This window comes from Seriola lalandi, unplaced genomic scaffold, assembly GCF_002814215.2.
Source record: "Seriola lalandi dorsalis isolate HSWRI2012SDOR001 ecotype SW California unplaced genomic scaffold, Sedor1 jcf7180002054695, whole genome shotgun sequence".
Classification (NCBI taxonomy): domain Eukaryota; kingdom Metazoa; phylum Chordata; class Actinopteri; order Carangiformes; family Carangidae; genus Seriola; species Seriola lalandi.
The window spans coordinates 68,902-83,913 of NW_019525248.1; the positions used below are offsets into that span (position 1 = coordinate 68,902).

A 15,012-nucleotide genomic window follows, 5' to 3' on the forward strand; every position below is an offset into this window, starting at 1 on the left:
CCACCCCCACCCCCCCGCAGTCCATTCTCTGCCACAGCATTACATTACAATCATTTGTAGAATTTATCCACTTTCGCATCACAGTGTTTAATATTTTAAATACACAGAGATGCATGCGATGCCACAGGGCATTTTGCAGGAAGTTAGGCTAATCTGCAAAAATATTTATGATAAAAAACATCTTCGTTTAGTTAATATAGAAATAATTTATGTCATTAGTGTTTTTGTTTGCTACAATATATATATATTTTTGGAAGGTGAGGTGGTGTTTAAGTCCCGTAGGAAATGTGATATCTCAGCTGCACTGTTTGTTTTTTTGTTTGTTTGTTTGTTTTTTCTCTGTGTAAAAAAGTAGAAATACAGCGGTGAGATAGTGAGAAATCCTGATTTTATGAACCGGCTAAGCGGTGGGGACAGCAGCTGAAATATATAGCTGTTTGTATCTCAATGCAACTCTACTATAGCAATGAGTGTACACACTTTTTGACAGGTGGTGTGTAATGACACTGCATGATAATCACGCGTTAAAAATATCAACAGGCATCCTTTTCTCCCAAAATAAAAGAAAAGGTGACGAGCATGAATAACAAGAACAAACACCTCGTTGAAGAAGAAGAAGAAGAAGAAGAAGAAGAAGAAGAAGAAGAAGAAGAAGAAGAAGAAGAAGAAGAAGAAGAAGACATCAGACTGTTGATCAGGCAGATCTGCAGTCACTCCATAAAGACTCCTTTACTATAGTCACATGATTCAGCTGACGGATTCACAGACAACACACCGACAGCACCATTATCAGGTATTACTCCCTTTCCTCCTCTGCCGCTCTGAGGTGTGTTCCAGCCGGCGTACGTTTTGCTACTTCTGGAGGCCCCCGCAAGTGTAATTACACTCCGACTAATCCCCTAGTTTGCTGGAACCTCTTTCATGCAAGTGTGAAGGGTTTAGCGAGGCAAACTGTCCTGCACCCGCCCCTTCCTGATTCCCCAGCTCCCCACTGCACACTGCATGCTTTCTCCACAGCGATGGCTGTACCTGAAAACCCCATCAGGATTAAAGAACCCACTCTCTCTTTCTCTCTCTCTCTCCCTCTCTCCAGCTAATCTAATCCTCCTACCATTCCTGCCGGATGTCTCCTGATTGAGGCGAATAGATAAAAGACTCTGTGTGATTCTCCGGCTGTGAAAATCACAGCACTCGCTCTGTGTTTCGTCTCCCCTCCGTGCGACACATTCGCATTCTCTTCCTCATTCCTGGAACTGAGGCTGAACAAAGAGACATGCTTTTAATTTCAAAATGACTAGCCCCAGGCAAGCTTTTCTTGTACAGAGTGCTCCAATTTGTTTTGCGCACGGAGCATTGACATGGCGTGTTTGTGTCTGGATAGATGCAACACATGAGACGTGAGTGCGCATCCAGACAATGATAGATGGGAACATTAATACACAAACATGCAGCTGTCAAACAAAGCTACAGCCTTCCATGTAATGACTCATTTGTTAATAGGGCAGGTATTATATTAATGACTATTTAATGCCACTGCAACTAATACCTCAAATGTCAACATCAGCAGCAGCAAGGTGGAGTAAAAGCTTTACAGTCTTTATCTCAGAGTTAGGTGTCCATTCCTTATTTAGCAGGTGGGATAGTATTGCAGCAGACAGATTAGGAGAGACACAGGAAAGGGAACTCTGGTGTGATTTAACCTCAGGCTGGTGGTGGGACATGTGACTCAGGGGGGAAAACACAAGCACTTAACCGTCTCTGGGAGCAGCACAGCGTCGTCTTTGCTCCTGAAATTGCTGAATATAGATCACAAAGTGCGACTGGGCAACAGCTATAGGACGCCCCTCCGGCGTTGCACCTTGCGGTAGGTACACATGCTGTTATCATGTGAGACGTGGCTCAAACATAGTGGCTGCAGAATGTAGCGCTGCGGGGGGAGGTGGGTGGTGGTGGGGTCTGTTTGCCATTCCAGCATCCTCCACTCGTTTACATCTCGTGGCCGGCGCGGGGCTGTTATTGGTTCATCTGCATGTTCCCAGGACCCAATATCTCTCCTCAATTTGCTTCGCCGCTGTCACTCAGGAGCCCGCTGTGCCCCGTGCTTCACAGTTTTCACACTGATCTACAACCAATGCTGCAGCCCGGCAATAACACATAAGGGGCACAGAAACATCTAGCCCAGTCTGAGAGGAAAACAAGATATCAATGCCAAAGGACTGAGTGATGGCTCTATCAGACACTCTCCCTCTCCTTCCCCCTCTCTCTCTCTCTCTCCCTCTCTCTGCCTCCCTGTCTGTCTCGCACACAAACAAAGTTTTGTCCTGGAAACACAGTGGAAGGTGCGAATCCTGCGTCAGCTGTGATGCAAACCAGTAAGGGGAACTCACAGACGTTTTTTAATTTCCTCAAGTGCAGCAAACGCTCCATCTATTCACATGCAAATTTAAAAGCGATGGGTAAGTGCGGTCTCTTATGTCAGTTCAATGTATTCATAGCTTTTAGTGAAAATCTAAAAGAAATGAGGGGGAAAGAGCCCCTAGCTGACTGGGCTAATTTAGTGATGCCTTTGGGTGGTAGCTCAGGCTACTTCACACAGAGAAAGATGACTGCTGCTCCAGCACACTCGCAGTGATTTGGAGAGACTAAAGGCGGCAGCCAGGCTGATGATGTTTGCCAAATTCTACCTCCACATACACACATGCAAAATCATATCCCGGCAGAGGAACCGCTGTCCCGTTTCCATCTGAAACACCAGCCAATCCGATATATAACCAACGCACTGATCGCGGAGGATCAAGGTCAGAGGTACTGCAGGTCCTCCAACTGCCTCTACACAAACACTGGGCCCCAACAGGCATGTGTTCTCCTCCTGCTGCCTTTTGTTCCGTATACAAGCAGCCAGAGCAGTTTGTACACCGGCCCCCATGTCATCAAATTTGCAGATGACATGGAACGTCTTTCCCCGCCTCACAGCTCTGACTCAAGATCATGGCCAAGGTCTGACTTGTCGTTGCATCACTGAGTTCATCCAGTGATGCAACGACTCATGATTGGATCTAAGGTTGGGGGCTTTGGCCACAAGATCATATGACAATCTTTTTGGGTAGAATTGCAATCTGCAGTCTGATTCCACTCTGATTTGATTCTGAAAGTTTCTCTGGTACTATCTTTGAAAGTAAGCTGAGTTTGTTGTCAATAATTAACTGTTATTCTCTTTTCACTGTCAGCGCCATGAACTTTTCATGCATCTGCTGATTCCTCTCACCCAGTATCAAAAAAACAAAGTGTCCTCAGCGCACTGCGACCCCTGCTCGCCCCGTCACCTGAGGCCTCAACACAAGCCACAAATGACAAACAGTCCGGAGAGCCGGTGCAAACAAAGATGACACATCCCACATCCTGTACACTCACACACACACACACACACACACACACACACATACACACACTCTGAATGGCTCCCATATGTTAAGCAGTTCCACTTCCTGGGATGCAGAATTGATTGCACGAGGATCCTCTTTGTTCAAGCAGCTGTTGCCTTCTGAACCTGAACCTCTTGCTTCTGCTGCACTTTACAGGAAGTAATTATAATACCTCTTTAACACACACGCACACACACTTTGTATGCCATGGGCTATTGAACACAAGTTCAAATCTGATGGCCTTTTGACAATTTGCACAAAACAATTAGTCCGGGGGTTAATATGGGTCAATGTTTGCGAAACAACTGCAGCTTCATGTCGCTCGTCTGTAAAAGGGTTGTCAGGTCTCAATATCACTATAATTGGTTGCTGCAGTTTTGGGGAGATTTTAGGATTTGTTGCTTTTATTTTGTCAGCAACTTTTTTAATCATGTTCAGAATTGACATTATGGCACAGAGGATTATACATCAATGCCTGTATCTGCTTATATCTGTACTGCACTACAGCAGCTCCTAGACACTGTACCTGCCGTTAGAATAGTGTTGCATTGTTCCTCCCTGCAGACTCCGACCTGCACTAAACCCCCGATGTGGATAAACAGGTCTGATCATTTATCGGCACATAGAAAAGAAACACAAGGTATAATGGATAGAAATGACCTTGCGAGCTCAGTCGCCACAATACCAGCACTCTCTACACTTTGCTGGTTTTTAATACAAGTTTACTCATTTGTGCCCCTTTGTGTCTGCCGTTTCCGGGTACTCTTCATGAATGGCATTCACCGAACCAGACTGAATTTAAATACCCGCTGTCACAATGACACAAGAGCGATTCTCTGATTTCAAACCTCCAACAGGTGTGAGGCACCGCAAACTGATCTCCCTCACTAATGCTGCATGCAAATCACCGGCACGGCCGGGAAAAAGGGAGGCAGTGTTTTGTGTGTCTGTTTGTGTGAAAGAAAAAGGAGTGAAAACAGAGAGTGGAAAGGAATATATGGGTTTAATAAAATGCAACATCGCCTTAATGTGTTGCCCAATAATCAGTGGCTTGAAGCCTCGAAGATTTTTACAGCACATCTCATTTTCAGAATTATTCTCATATAACAAGAAACTGTCCATCCTTTAATATTCAGAGGCGCTGCAGTTTTTAAATGTTACCGACTAAAAGACATCTTGGATCTTCACTTTCATTTTATTGAGATGATAAATAACTGAAGAAAGAAAACAAAAGAAAAAACTGGACAGAAGCACGTGAAACATTGTCAGCTGCTTTAACTCACGGGACAACATTCGCTATTATTAAAAAGGAAGCAGCTGCTTTGCCATTAATTAACAAACAAATATACTAATTAATTCTTCATTTGTTAATTAAAAGTCAGTGACATTATTATTTGTTAATTGCTTCACCACTCTGACATTTCAGTAACAGGTTTGAGGAACAATGTGCACGGTTAGTTGGGGTATATTTTATGGTTTTTATTTGCTGCTCCGTGTCGTTGCCTCCGTGTAAACAGGGACTTTGAGGCTAATGTGCCTGTGTAAATATATGAATAAATACAGCTTGGCAATGGTCAACACCGTATTAATGATATATGCCTGGTGTGACGTGTCTTCATAGGCAGCGTTGACGCAGATCCGCGCAGCAGATGGATGGTCGAGATTGAGGATGAGAGGTGAAGCTAGCAGGAGGAGGTGGGGGTGGAGGGAGACTGGTGAAGCAGATGATAGGTGGGTGTTGAAGATAGTGAGAGGCACTGGGGGAGCATCTGTTCAGATCATCCAAGTGCACGGCAGGAAGACACAAAAAAAAAAATGTTCAGCATTTTCAGGAAATGCTTATAAACATGTGACTCTAAAAAGAAAAGAACTTCTTTTTTGGCTCCTCAGTCGACTTTGGCCCACTGGAGGACCGCAGTCTTTGCGATGCACAGCCCACACACACACACACACACACAAACACACTTCCTCTCTGTCTGCAGAGATTTGTGAATGACAGGTACGCCACAGGGGAAAGATAGATAGGCAAGGGTGGGATTTCTTGATCTTTCAACAGAACAGCAAATGGGGCGAGAAAAGCGGCAACACGTGAAAGCCTGATTGTGTTCTGTGTTTTGCAGACACTACCCATGATTGAACCACATCAAAACATAGCAACCTACAGCTTGAGGTGTTCCTCTGACATGCTGGCAGGTAATGAACTGCTCAGGAACTATGTCTTATGTTCACCAGGTGGAAGCACACAGATGCTGCTCACAAAATGTGACTTCACTGTCGAGGTGAAGCGCAATAGGTTGCTGCGATATTCCAAACTCTTGCAAAGCTGAAGCAGGACTGAATTCAAGGAGGAAACCAGGAAATAGCCAGATTTGATACCATTATTTAAAATCACATCTCTGTTTCCCTTCTGGTTCCTCTCCTCCCTGTCCCCAGGCAAGTCTCAGAGAGACTTCAATTAGACTGCAGAGATGCCTGGAACTCTAAATCTACTCTCTAACTCGTAATTTCTTTGCAACGGGAGTCACACAAGCAATACGTTTCAGCTCTGCCTCTCCGACTCTTAAAAACAGCACGGCCTCAACAGAAAGAGATGCCAGAGCGCTTTGTTCAAATATTGATGCAAACCTCTCATCTGTCATCTCAGGACACAACAGGCATGCACGTACACACACACACATGCAAAAACACACACATGCAAAGACACACACAAACACACACACACACACGACCAAAGCACTGCCAGGCAAAGACAGTTTTTCTTACACACGTCAGATGTTGTCCAATCAAAACAAGACCAGACAAATGTTGACTCTTTGCTCTGATGGACTATTTCACACTTAGATAACCACATTTTCTTTAGACTCCATTTCCTGTGTTGATTCAATGAATTTTTGCTCAAACAAAGCAGGAAAAAGGTAAAAAAAAAAAAAGTGTCTGCTTCGTTTCACTTTATCAGCAATGTCCCGCTTCAAACTCAAAGTTATACACACACACACACACACACAAACACACTCACACGCTCAGCATGAGCAAACTCTTATCTGTTGGACAGCAGCCCCACTGAAGCAGTGGGGGGTTGGGAGCCTTGTTTAAGGACACCTGGATGGTGGAGGGAGGGAGGGAGGGAGGGAGGGAAGCACCAGTCATAACACTTCCCCATCAAGATTTATCCTGCGTATCTGTGAGCAGGAGTACAGTAAGTGTGTGTGGGTGTATGGCATCCGACTCCTGCTGCCTTAACTTTAGTGGAATGGAAATGACACCAGACTATCAAAGGGACAAAGCGCGTGTTCATTTTATGTGTATTAATAGTAATGGTACAACATTTTGTACAACATGGCTGCTTGCAAGGGGAGAGGATCTGAGTTGTTCAGAGTGTCGATAAGCTCGTCTGAGTTGCCTTAAACTTTTTAGACTTTTTGGTCCTGGGTTTTGTCTCTCAGGCGACATCAAGAGATGTCTTCCTGGCAGAGGTTGCTGGGGCTATGTGCAGAGGATGCTAAGAGGAACACGACCGTACTTCCAACTCATGTAAAAAAAATTTCAGATTAAAAAAAATGTTTTTATTCAGATATTCTCCTAAAAAATGCAATGGAAAATAAAGGGGAGTGGTGCTGTTAAGATATATAATGTTTAATCATACTAAAAGGTCCCATATTGTATAAAGGTCTCTGTCCATATGTTGTGTGATTATAGATCAGGTCTAGGTTCTATATTAATACTGTGAAAGTATCAAAGGGCTCAGTCCACAAACTGAGCCAGAAACTGAACCTTACAACGAGCCGTCAGTACTTCCTGAACTTTGTGATGTCACAACTATACAGTCACTGCCCTCAGCCGTGCCCCAAGCCCCGCCCACCTGGTTGGTTTCTCTGAGTGTTTTACCTGAAATCTAATGTATTTTTATTAGATCACTCAGAAAACAGTCAGCCAATCAGAAGAGAGGCTCAGAGCCTCCTCTCTTGTGATTGGCTCACAGGCCTGTTGTTGCTTGAGCTCCAGAGAGAAGCCTGAGAGAGGAGGAGATGTAAAACTAAACTGCGATGGAGATACATGCGATTTTCTTATGGATATCAAAACGTAAAATAAAAGTGTCAAACGTGGGACCTTTAAACTTCACTCAGGTTTTAATATTTGTGATGGGAAGCATTTCGTGGCAGTTTCAGGAACTTTGGTAATTTTGTGTAGAAACTCTGGTGCAGATTTACTGTTTTGTTTTCATCTTAATTCCTTCAGATGTACAGTGTTTTTCTAAACACACCACAGGAGGAATACATTTTTTTTTTGTGTGTGTGTGCGTGAAAACAAACCATCAATTTTCTTTTTTTAGGAAGAAAACCGTGTTTGAGCATGTGCACAAACCAGTGCGTGTGTGTTTGTGTACAGTGTGTGTACACGAGTGTGTGTGTGTGTGTGAATGCGTGCCACCTACAAACACCCAGGTGGTGTATGTGTCTTCATCGGTGTTGTGACAGCTCGCCAGCCTGGTTTTGGCAGGCAGGAGACACTGCTTCCCTCAGCTCTCCCAATAATCAAAGAGTAAACATGCTGAAGCAAAAGTGGGTTACCTGGATGTCAAACCGACAAAAAAAAAAAAACATCTCCCATCTCTATCCCGTCAACCACTTCTCCATAAGATTTTGCTCATATACATTAATATTAGGAGGGAAACAAACTCATCTAAATAAATGCAGCAGACGTTTGAATACGCCTTTCATTTTCAGCGTGTCAAAGAAATTCACTGGAAGACTTTTTCCTGCTCCAAAGAAATGAGGAGTGTAAACTAAAAATATGACAAATAAGCTTTAGCCTCGTGTATATCAGCACAGAGAGCAGGGATTATCCCGCGAAATCCACTCAAACTTGTGACTCCACTTTTCAGTGACTGGGCATCGATGATGGACAGTACCAATTTAAATAGAAATACAAACAGTGGCGCGTGTTACGTGACAGTTTGTGACAATATTTTCCTTGAACTTTGCTGGCAAACAGTAAAAGAGACATCCCTGTTCTGTGTGACTTATACGTCACCTGATCTCCTATTAAATTTATAATCCTTGATACTTTCATGAAATCAAACCCCACTTTTGATACAGTTTATGTTCAGCAACAGACTATTATAACAATCTATTTACTTTCTTGCAGTTAGCTCTCCAGGTTTTTCTCGGAGGGATTAACCCTCCAGCAACAGAAGAACTTTATTAGACCGAAGCATTTCGGCTTGTGGTGGTCATCACGAAACACACCACAAATCACATTTAAATAAGATGAGACAGAAAACAATATAAAACAGCCAATCACATGTGGACATGTGCATATCTGCCTTTGGGGCTTCTGGGACCCCAAAGGAAACACTTAAATTAAGATTATTAATTGAAAACAATTGTAAAAAGTGCCATATATGTGTAAGGCAACAAGAAGCAACATAAGTCACACAAAAGTCATCTTAAAAATCCATAAATATACATGAATTGTGAGGAGAGATTCACAGGAAGTTCAGCCTGTGTGCTCGTTTACTGTTTGTAATTTTAACTCATTGACATCAGCCTCACTGTTCACTGTTCGTCGTAGCAGAGCTAATGCTAACGCAAACTCAGCATTTCCTGCTGCTTCTCGTTCACATCAGAAACATTCAACTGACAAAACATTGTAACGGCAGAAAACGCAATGTCTGTGTCACAGAGGTTAGTGCCGACGGCGAATGTTCATCAAAAATGCATCTACAAATCGAGATGTTTTTTTTTTTTTTTTTGACAGAGGATCGGTTTTAAATATTGCAGAGAGAAACAAAGCAAGGCAGACAGCACACCACCAACTTCTCAGTGAGGTAATCAGCTCTTTTACTGAACTCTGCTGTTCTGAGTGACTGCTCATGATGGTAAAAAGCCAATTATTTCTTTATTCAAACAACCCCAGCTTCTTCAGCTGCCCCCAAAATTCACAACTAAACCTTACTTCCTGTTACAACCAGTAACGGTGCGTCTCCCTCAGCCAGTCAGGACTGAAAACTTTGAGGATTATAACTTTAAAACTCCATTTTGTGTGTGGGGTGCAAAAATAATTTAGGGTGTAGTTACTTTTTAATTTGTCGAACACTCAGGACTCCTCTTCTACAAGGTTAACTTCTTTGTCTCGGATATTTATTCATTCTTCATTCGCTCCTCAAAAGGAGAAGTCTGAAAACTCTCAATGTGACCAAATAAAACTGATGGCCAAACTATTACCAACAACCCATCTAACATGTTGTTCTACAGACCGACACTTGAATCAGTTTAATGATCTGCACCTCTGAGGAGTCGGGGGTAGTATCTGGTAGCTTCAAGACTCCTGGATCACTTACACCGATCCAGTCATCTTTGAGTAATGACGGATGCAGGTATGGAGCCCCTTTATTGACATGTTATACGCAGCACCATTATTACCTCATCTAGCAGCGTTCATTCTCTGCTTCGGCTCCGGTGTCCTGTGGAAAGCGAAGCCTCTGCTGACTGACAGTGATAGCAGACAAAAGAAGATAATTGCTTACTTACTCTTACCCATATAGCCTCTGATCCATTTTGTCTTTTCTGACAGAGAAGAGACAGCGACATAATTAAAGGCATTGTGTGGTGTATACAATCTTGGCTGCAATCACACTGGCAACCTGACAGCTCACTCTAATGTGAGTGTACTTTGTAAAGGGGGAGGGGGGCTCGATAAATAAGTAAAAACCTTAGGAGGCGGAAAAAAAACCCTCTCTCGCTCTTTTTCTCACATTTTTTCACCTCCACGCCTTCTGCAGAACTTTAACACGGACCACAAATGAAAGTGGGATTTTATTATTGAATGAATTTATGAATAAATTACTGCTGTGCGGCCATATGTGAGAAAAGGTTTAGAGCCCCCAACTTTATTTTAAAATAGTGCTGTTTTGTCATTTTATTAAATGTTTGGCAGGGGAAAATGAGATTCAATAAAAAAGTTAATATCCTGCAAATGACTGGGCGCACGGCTTCTGTATTAATATCATTAATCATCTGTCATTATGTACAAGGTTGATTATGGAGGCTGATATTCTTGAAGCTTTTTTTTTTCCTCCTCTGCATGTCACTGATTTCGTATTGTTTCGTTTATTATTTGTTTTTAATAGAAGATGTTCATATTTCATGGTGGGCAAAGCGGCACGACAAAGTGGCATATTTTCTACAAGATTTCTACCTCAAGTGTGATTGCTTTACCAACAGTATAAAAGCCTGTTGGCTCACAGTGGTGGTTTTGGGAAAAAGGTGGCAGTAAAAAAAAGAAAAAAGAGAAATAAAAACAAGTGAGCGAGTTGTCTGTTTACCAGCAATATAAGCGACTGATATGTTACTTCACATGAGTAAAGTGTCGCTTCCCCCACTGAGACTTAGTGGCCTCCTGAAATCACATTCATCAGAGTTGATCAAAATCACATTTACCTCAGTGCACTCAGTCAACAGCTCAACACCATGTTGTAAATAAAAGAAAATCTCCCTCATGTGTAGTATTTTATTTCTAAATGGGCTCAATAAAAATAGATTTCTCTGTGTTTAAGAGCTGGTAATTAAATGTGGATGAAGGCAGTGTTATGCTATATGTTCCTAATGCAGCAGGACTGCATGAAAAATTTAGCATCATTAACCCGTAGTAGCACGCTGTGCATTATTTAGGTTTCATAACCAATCCAGGATGTAAAGAAGCTTCGGAGGGGTACGTTTTCCAAAGCACTACATTTATGCTTATCATGTTAAAAGGGCCACTTCACCAATTTCACACATTACACAATGTTTGGCATGCTAACAAGCTAATATGCTAAACTGAGAGGAATAACATGGTGAACATTATACCAGCTAGAAAACAGAATTGGCAGTGTGAATTGCTGTGCTTTAATGTAGCCTCACATAGATGGAATTAGTAAATAAGTGGAGCATTGCTTTAAAAATATTACCATAATATGCCTGAAATATCTTTTATAAGAAGAACTAAGGACTAAAAGTAGATCTAAAGTTAGAGTTCATATCTTCTTTTGCTTATATTATATTATTGATATACGTCATGTCTTTATCACATTGTATTTTCTAATATGAATGAGTAACATACTTACATGTTATGGTATAAATAATATTATTTGATTAATATTTTAGTGTATTCTCCTCTTTTGTATTTTATTTTGACAGCTCAGCCAGTACATCCTGTCTGCTGGATATTCTGCTACCGATGAGTGAGCACATTGTGCCCGTCTGCCGCCATCAAACTAGAAGGCGTGAAGTCAAAACAAAGCTCAGAGTGAACTGTGCAGTGTAAGGATATATCACTGTTCCACCTGTGACACTGTGACTGAAGCACATTATATGACAGTCTCACCTCCAGCTTTACTGTGGAGATTAAGAGTTTTCAAGATCAGTTTTAAGGCTTCGCGAAAAGCCGCCAACGTTTTCAAAGGCGTCTCTGTGATTTGAAGGCGCTCCTTCTGCTGTATGGGAAGATGTTAACTTCTGCCAGTATCAGTCTGACTCATTCACCGACACGAGTCTCACTTTTCTTTTCCCTCTGGAGAATTAAGAAGACGCAGCAGAAAAGATGGTCCACACATGATCCTCCAGTCTCCAGAAATGGCTGTCTCATGACACTACTCCTGAGTATATGGCAAGATTTCAGAATAAGAGATACAGGAATCTACTGTGACACTATGGTTAGGGCAAAAAGAAAGTGGAGGTTGGCCAAAAGTCCCAGGAAAACAGCCACTGGTCTTCCAACATTTAAAATTCATGACAATCAAACACCTGTGCAGTGCTTTTCCATGTCTCCCAGCACCCGTGCGTGTATCCAAAGGGAAAGATCTCTAATGGCCCCTGAAAAATGCAACAAAGTTAGTAACTTCATACTGCGCCTCGTCGCGCACCGAGCACTCTTCTCTCACCTCATCTCTCATTTACTTCGGCGAGCAGAGGGCCAGTGGTTCACAGCACGGCACTGCAGAGCCCGGTCTTCCCCTGCAGTTCATCGTCCCAGCGGAGGTCTTCAAAACGTGACTTTTAACTAGGGCCGCAGCGAATTACGTCGATTTACGTAACGTGCGTCGACGTGTCGCAAAGGAGGAAGTAAGAGGGGCTTGCGCCTCGTCAGAGCATGGACTCCACCGAAGAGCAAGTGTGTCTAAAGCGGGGACCGAACAACACGGTGCTGTGCAAGCTCTGTAAAGTAGAAATGGCTCATCGCAGCAGTACTACCGCCGCACTCGAGCAGTTGGAGCAGAGCTTTATTTTGGACTGTAAAAACATAGATTACCAGTTAAGACTGGGTTGTGTTTTTATTGGGGAATAAAGCCATGAATGCAGTGCACACTTTGTCTGTCATAGTTGTTTGTTTTAACCCTCTTAAGCCAGTGGGAGCGTATACGCTTCCAAATTTCTCGTTGTCTGTAGAGCGTCATTGCTCTGCGACCATTTGCGCTAGAGACGTGCCGTTTTTTTTCTCCTTAAACTAGACGATCGGCGCTTTCAATCATGCCCTTGATCGTCCGTGTGTCATCGCTGACTTATAGCGACACTAACATTGAAAGTTACTAAATATTTGGAGCAGTTTCACCGTTTTTCTGGCACATTGCTGCTTTCTGTCCATGTGATTATTGGTCATTCTTATCTGCTTTCTTTGCCAGTGACGTTTAACGTCACACGACTGAATCAGACATTCCTATTGGCTCCAGTTGGTGAGGTCACAGCCAATCAGAGTGTCTGATTCAGAGGCCTGGCCTGCCTTGGCTTTATACCCAGACTGAATGGGAGCAGTGAGGTGGAAGTTGTTTAGAGTTTATGAAAGTGACAGAGTAAAGACAGAAGGATGAGACAGTCACATATTTAGTGCAGCGGAGGATTTGGAGATGATTTTTTACAAGGACCAGACAAAAAAACGCCCATAAATACAGCTGCAGAGAATGAGCACATCTCATGAACAGATGTACTGTTGCACTGTAATGAAGTCTTTATTGAGTGACATTTATTATGAGCTGAGGTTTTGCTGATTCTAAATATGCCTGACACTTGGCGAAACTTTATTAGGAAAAACACAAAGGTATTAAAGAACGAAAATATTGAAATATAAATGACAAGTTTTTAAAATTTGTTGTTATATTAATCGAGTAATAAAAAAGTAATAGTTAGATTAAATTAAAAAATACAAACAGATAATCGTTAGGTGTAGCCCTTTTTTTTAACTTCCCAGGCGAATTTATGATCCAGCACTAAAAAGCTCTGAAGTGAATGGCATCTGATCAAGATAACATGAATAATAAACAGGGGAATGAAGCTGAGGTAAAGGTTGTATTTGTATAGTCTGCCGCTGGGCATGTCATCCCCTGATTTTTTAATAGGACAAGAAATATTTAGCTGCAAAAAAAAAAAGAAAACGAAAAACAAACATCTAACAAGCTCATGCAGTGACAGAAGGATATATATGATTTCTGCCAAGCTGAGCGGATGAAAGCAACGCTCGCCTGTGCAATACATTACTAATGAACAATTTCCCATTTTACTCCTTAATAAGTGAAGAGTTCCAGTGTACTGTGCCAAGGATTCCTGATGAATCTTTAAAGAAACAGGGAAAAGTAGCAAAACAACAAGAATTGAGATCTTTTAAGGCTGAATACCCTCATTTGTCAAGCTTAGATGGACATGGCAAAAGTGTGTCAACACCGTCTCTTTGCTGTTGTCATACAAATGATGCTTCACTTCAGATTACCAAGCAAATGAGCAAGTGAGTGAGCGAGCGAGCGAGCGAGCGGGGTGTGCTCAGCACCTCGTGGCACATCCTCTTGCACAGTGTCCCAGATCCCCCCCCCCGCCCTTATGTAACCTGATTATTTGTGCACACCATACAAATACTCATGACAAACAAAAAAATAAGGAGGCAAATTCATTGCTCAGTGTCTCGGAGTATTGTGGGCTACTCAGCTGAGCGGAGGCTGTGCATTGTAAAGGTTTGCCACCTCAGCACAACGAGGTGTGGAAAATTCAAGAAAGAGAGTGCTCAGTAAAACTAGCTGAAAAACACGACAGCGTGGCAGCCATAAGGAGGGGGTTGTGCCGTCATATGTCCGTACGGATATCATGAGGATTACGTGTACGGCACAGCCTCGCTCAGGAGGCCGTCTCTCTCCTCATTAGGAATCCTGCTGGACTTTAATTAACAGGTTAAGACCACTATGAACCTGCTGCTAGTGCCCAACATCAGAGGCGGTAACACCGACATCGACAGCCTGCAGCTTCAGCCCTTCAGTCAAAACCACCACCTTTCACTCTCGCTGTCACACACACACACACGCACACACACACACACACACACACACACACACACACACACACACACACATACACACATACACACACACACACACGCACACACACACACACACACACAAACATCCTCAGTTGAGCATCTGATCTGTTGAGTTTGAGTACAAATTCTGCTCAGTGGAAAACAGAAGAAGACCAGGGTTGAATTGTACTGGACAACTCCCACATTTGTGTGTATGTGTGTGTGTATGTGTGTGTGTGTGTGTGTGTGTGTGTGTGTGTGTGTGTGTGTACAGCTG

At 42.7% G+C, this 15,012-nt stretch overlaps 1 protein-coding gene across 1 annotated transcript in view; it reads right to left on the reverse strand.

The window, feature by feature from the left end:
* Positions 1 to 15,012, reverse strand: part of LOC111668034 (netrin receptor UNC5D-like) — a 160,934-nt gene that overhangs the window by 68,088 nt on the left and 77,834 nt on the right. The gene's annotated exons all lie outside the window — the stretch shown is intronic.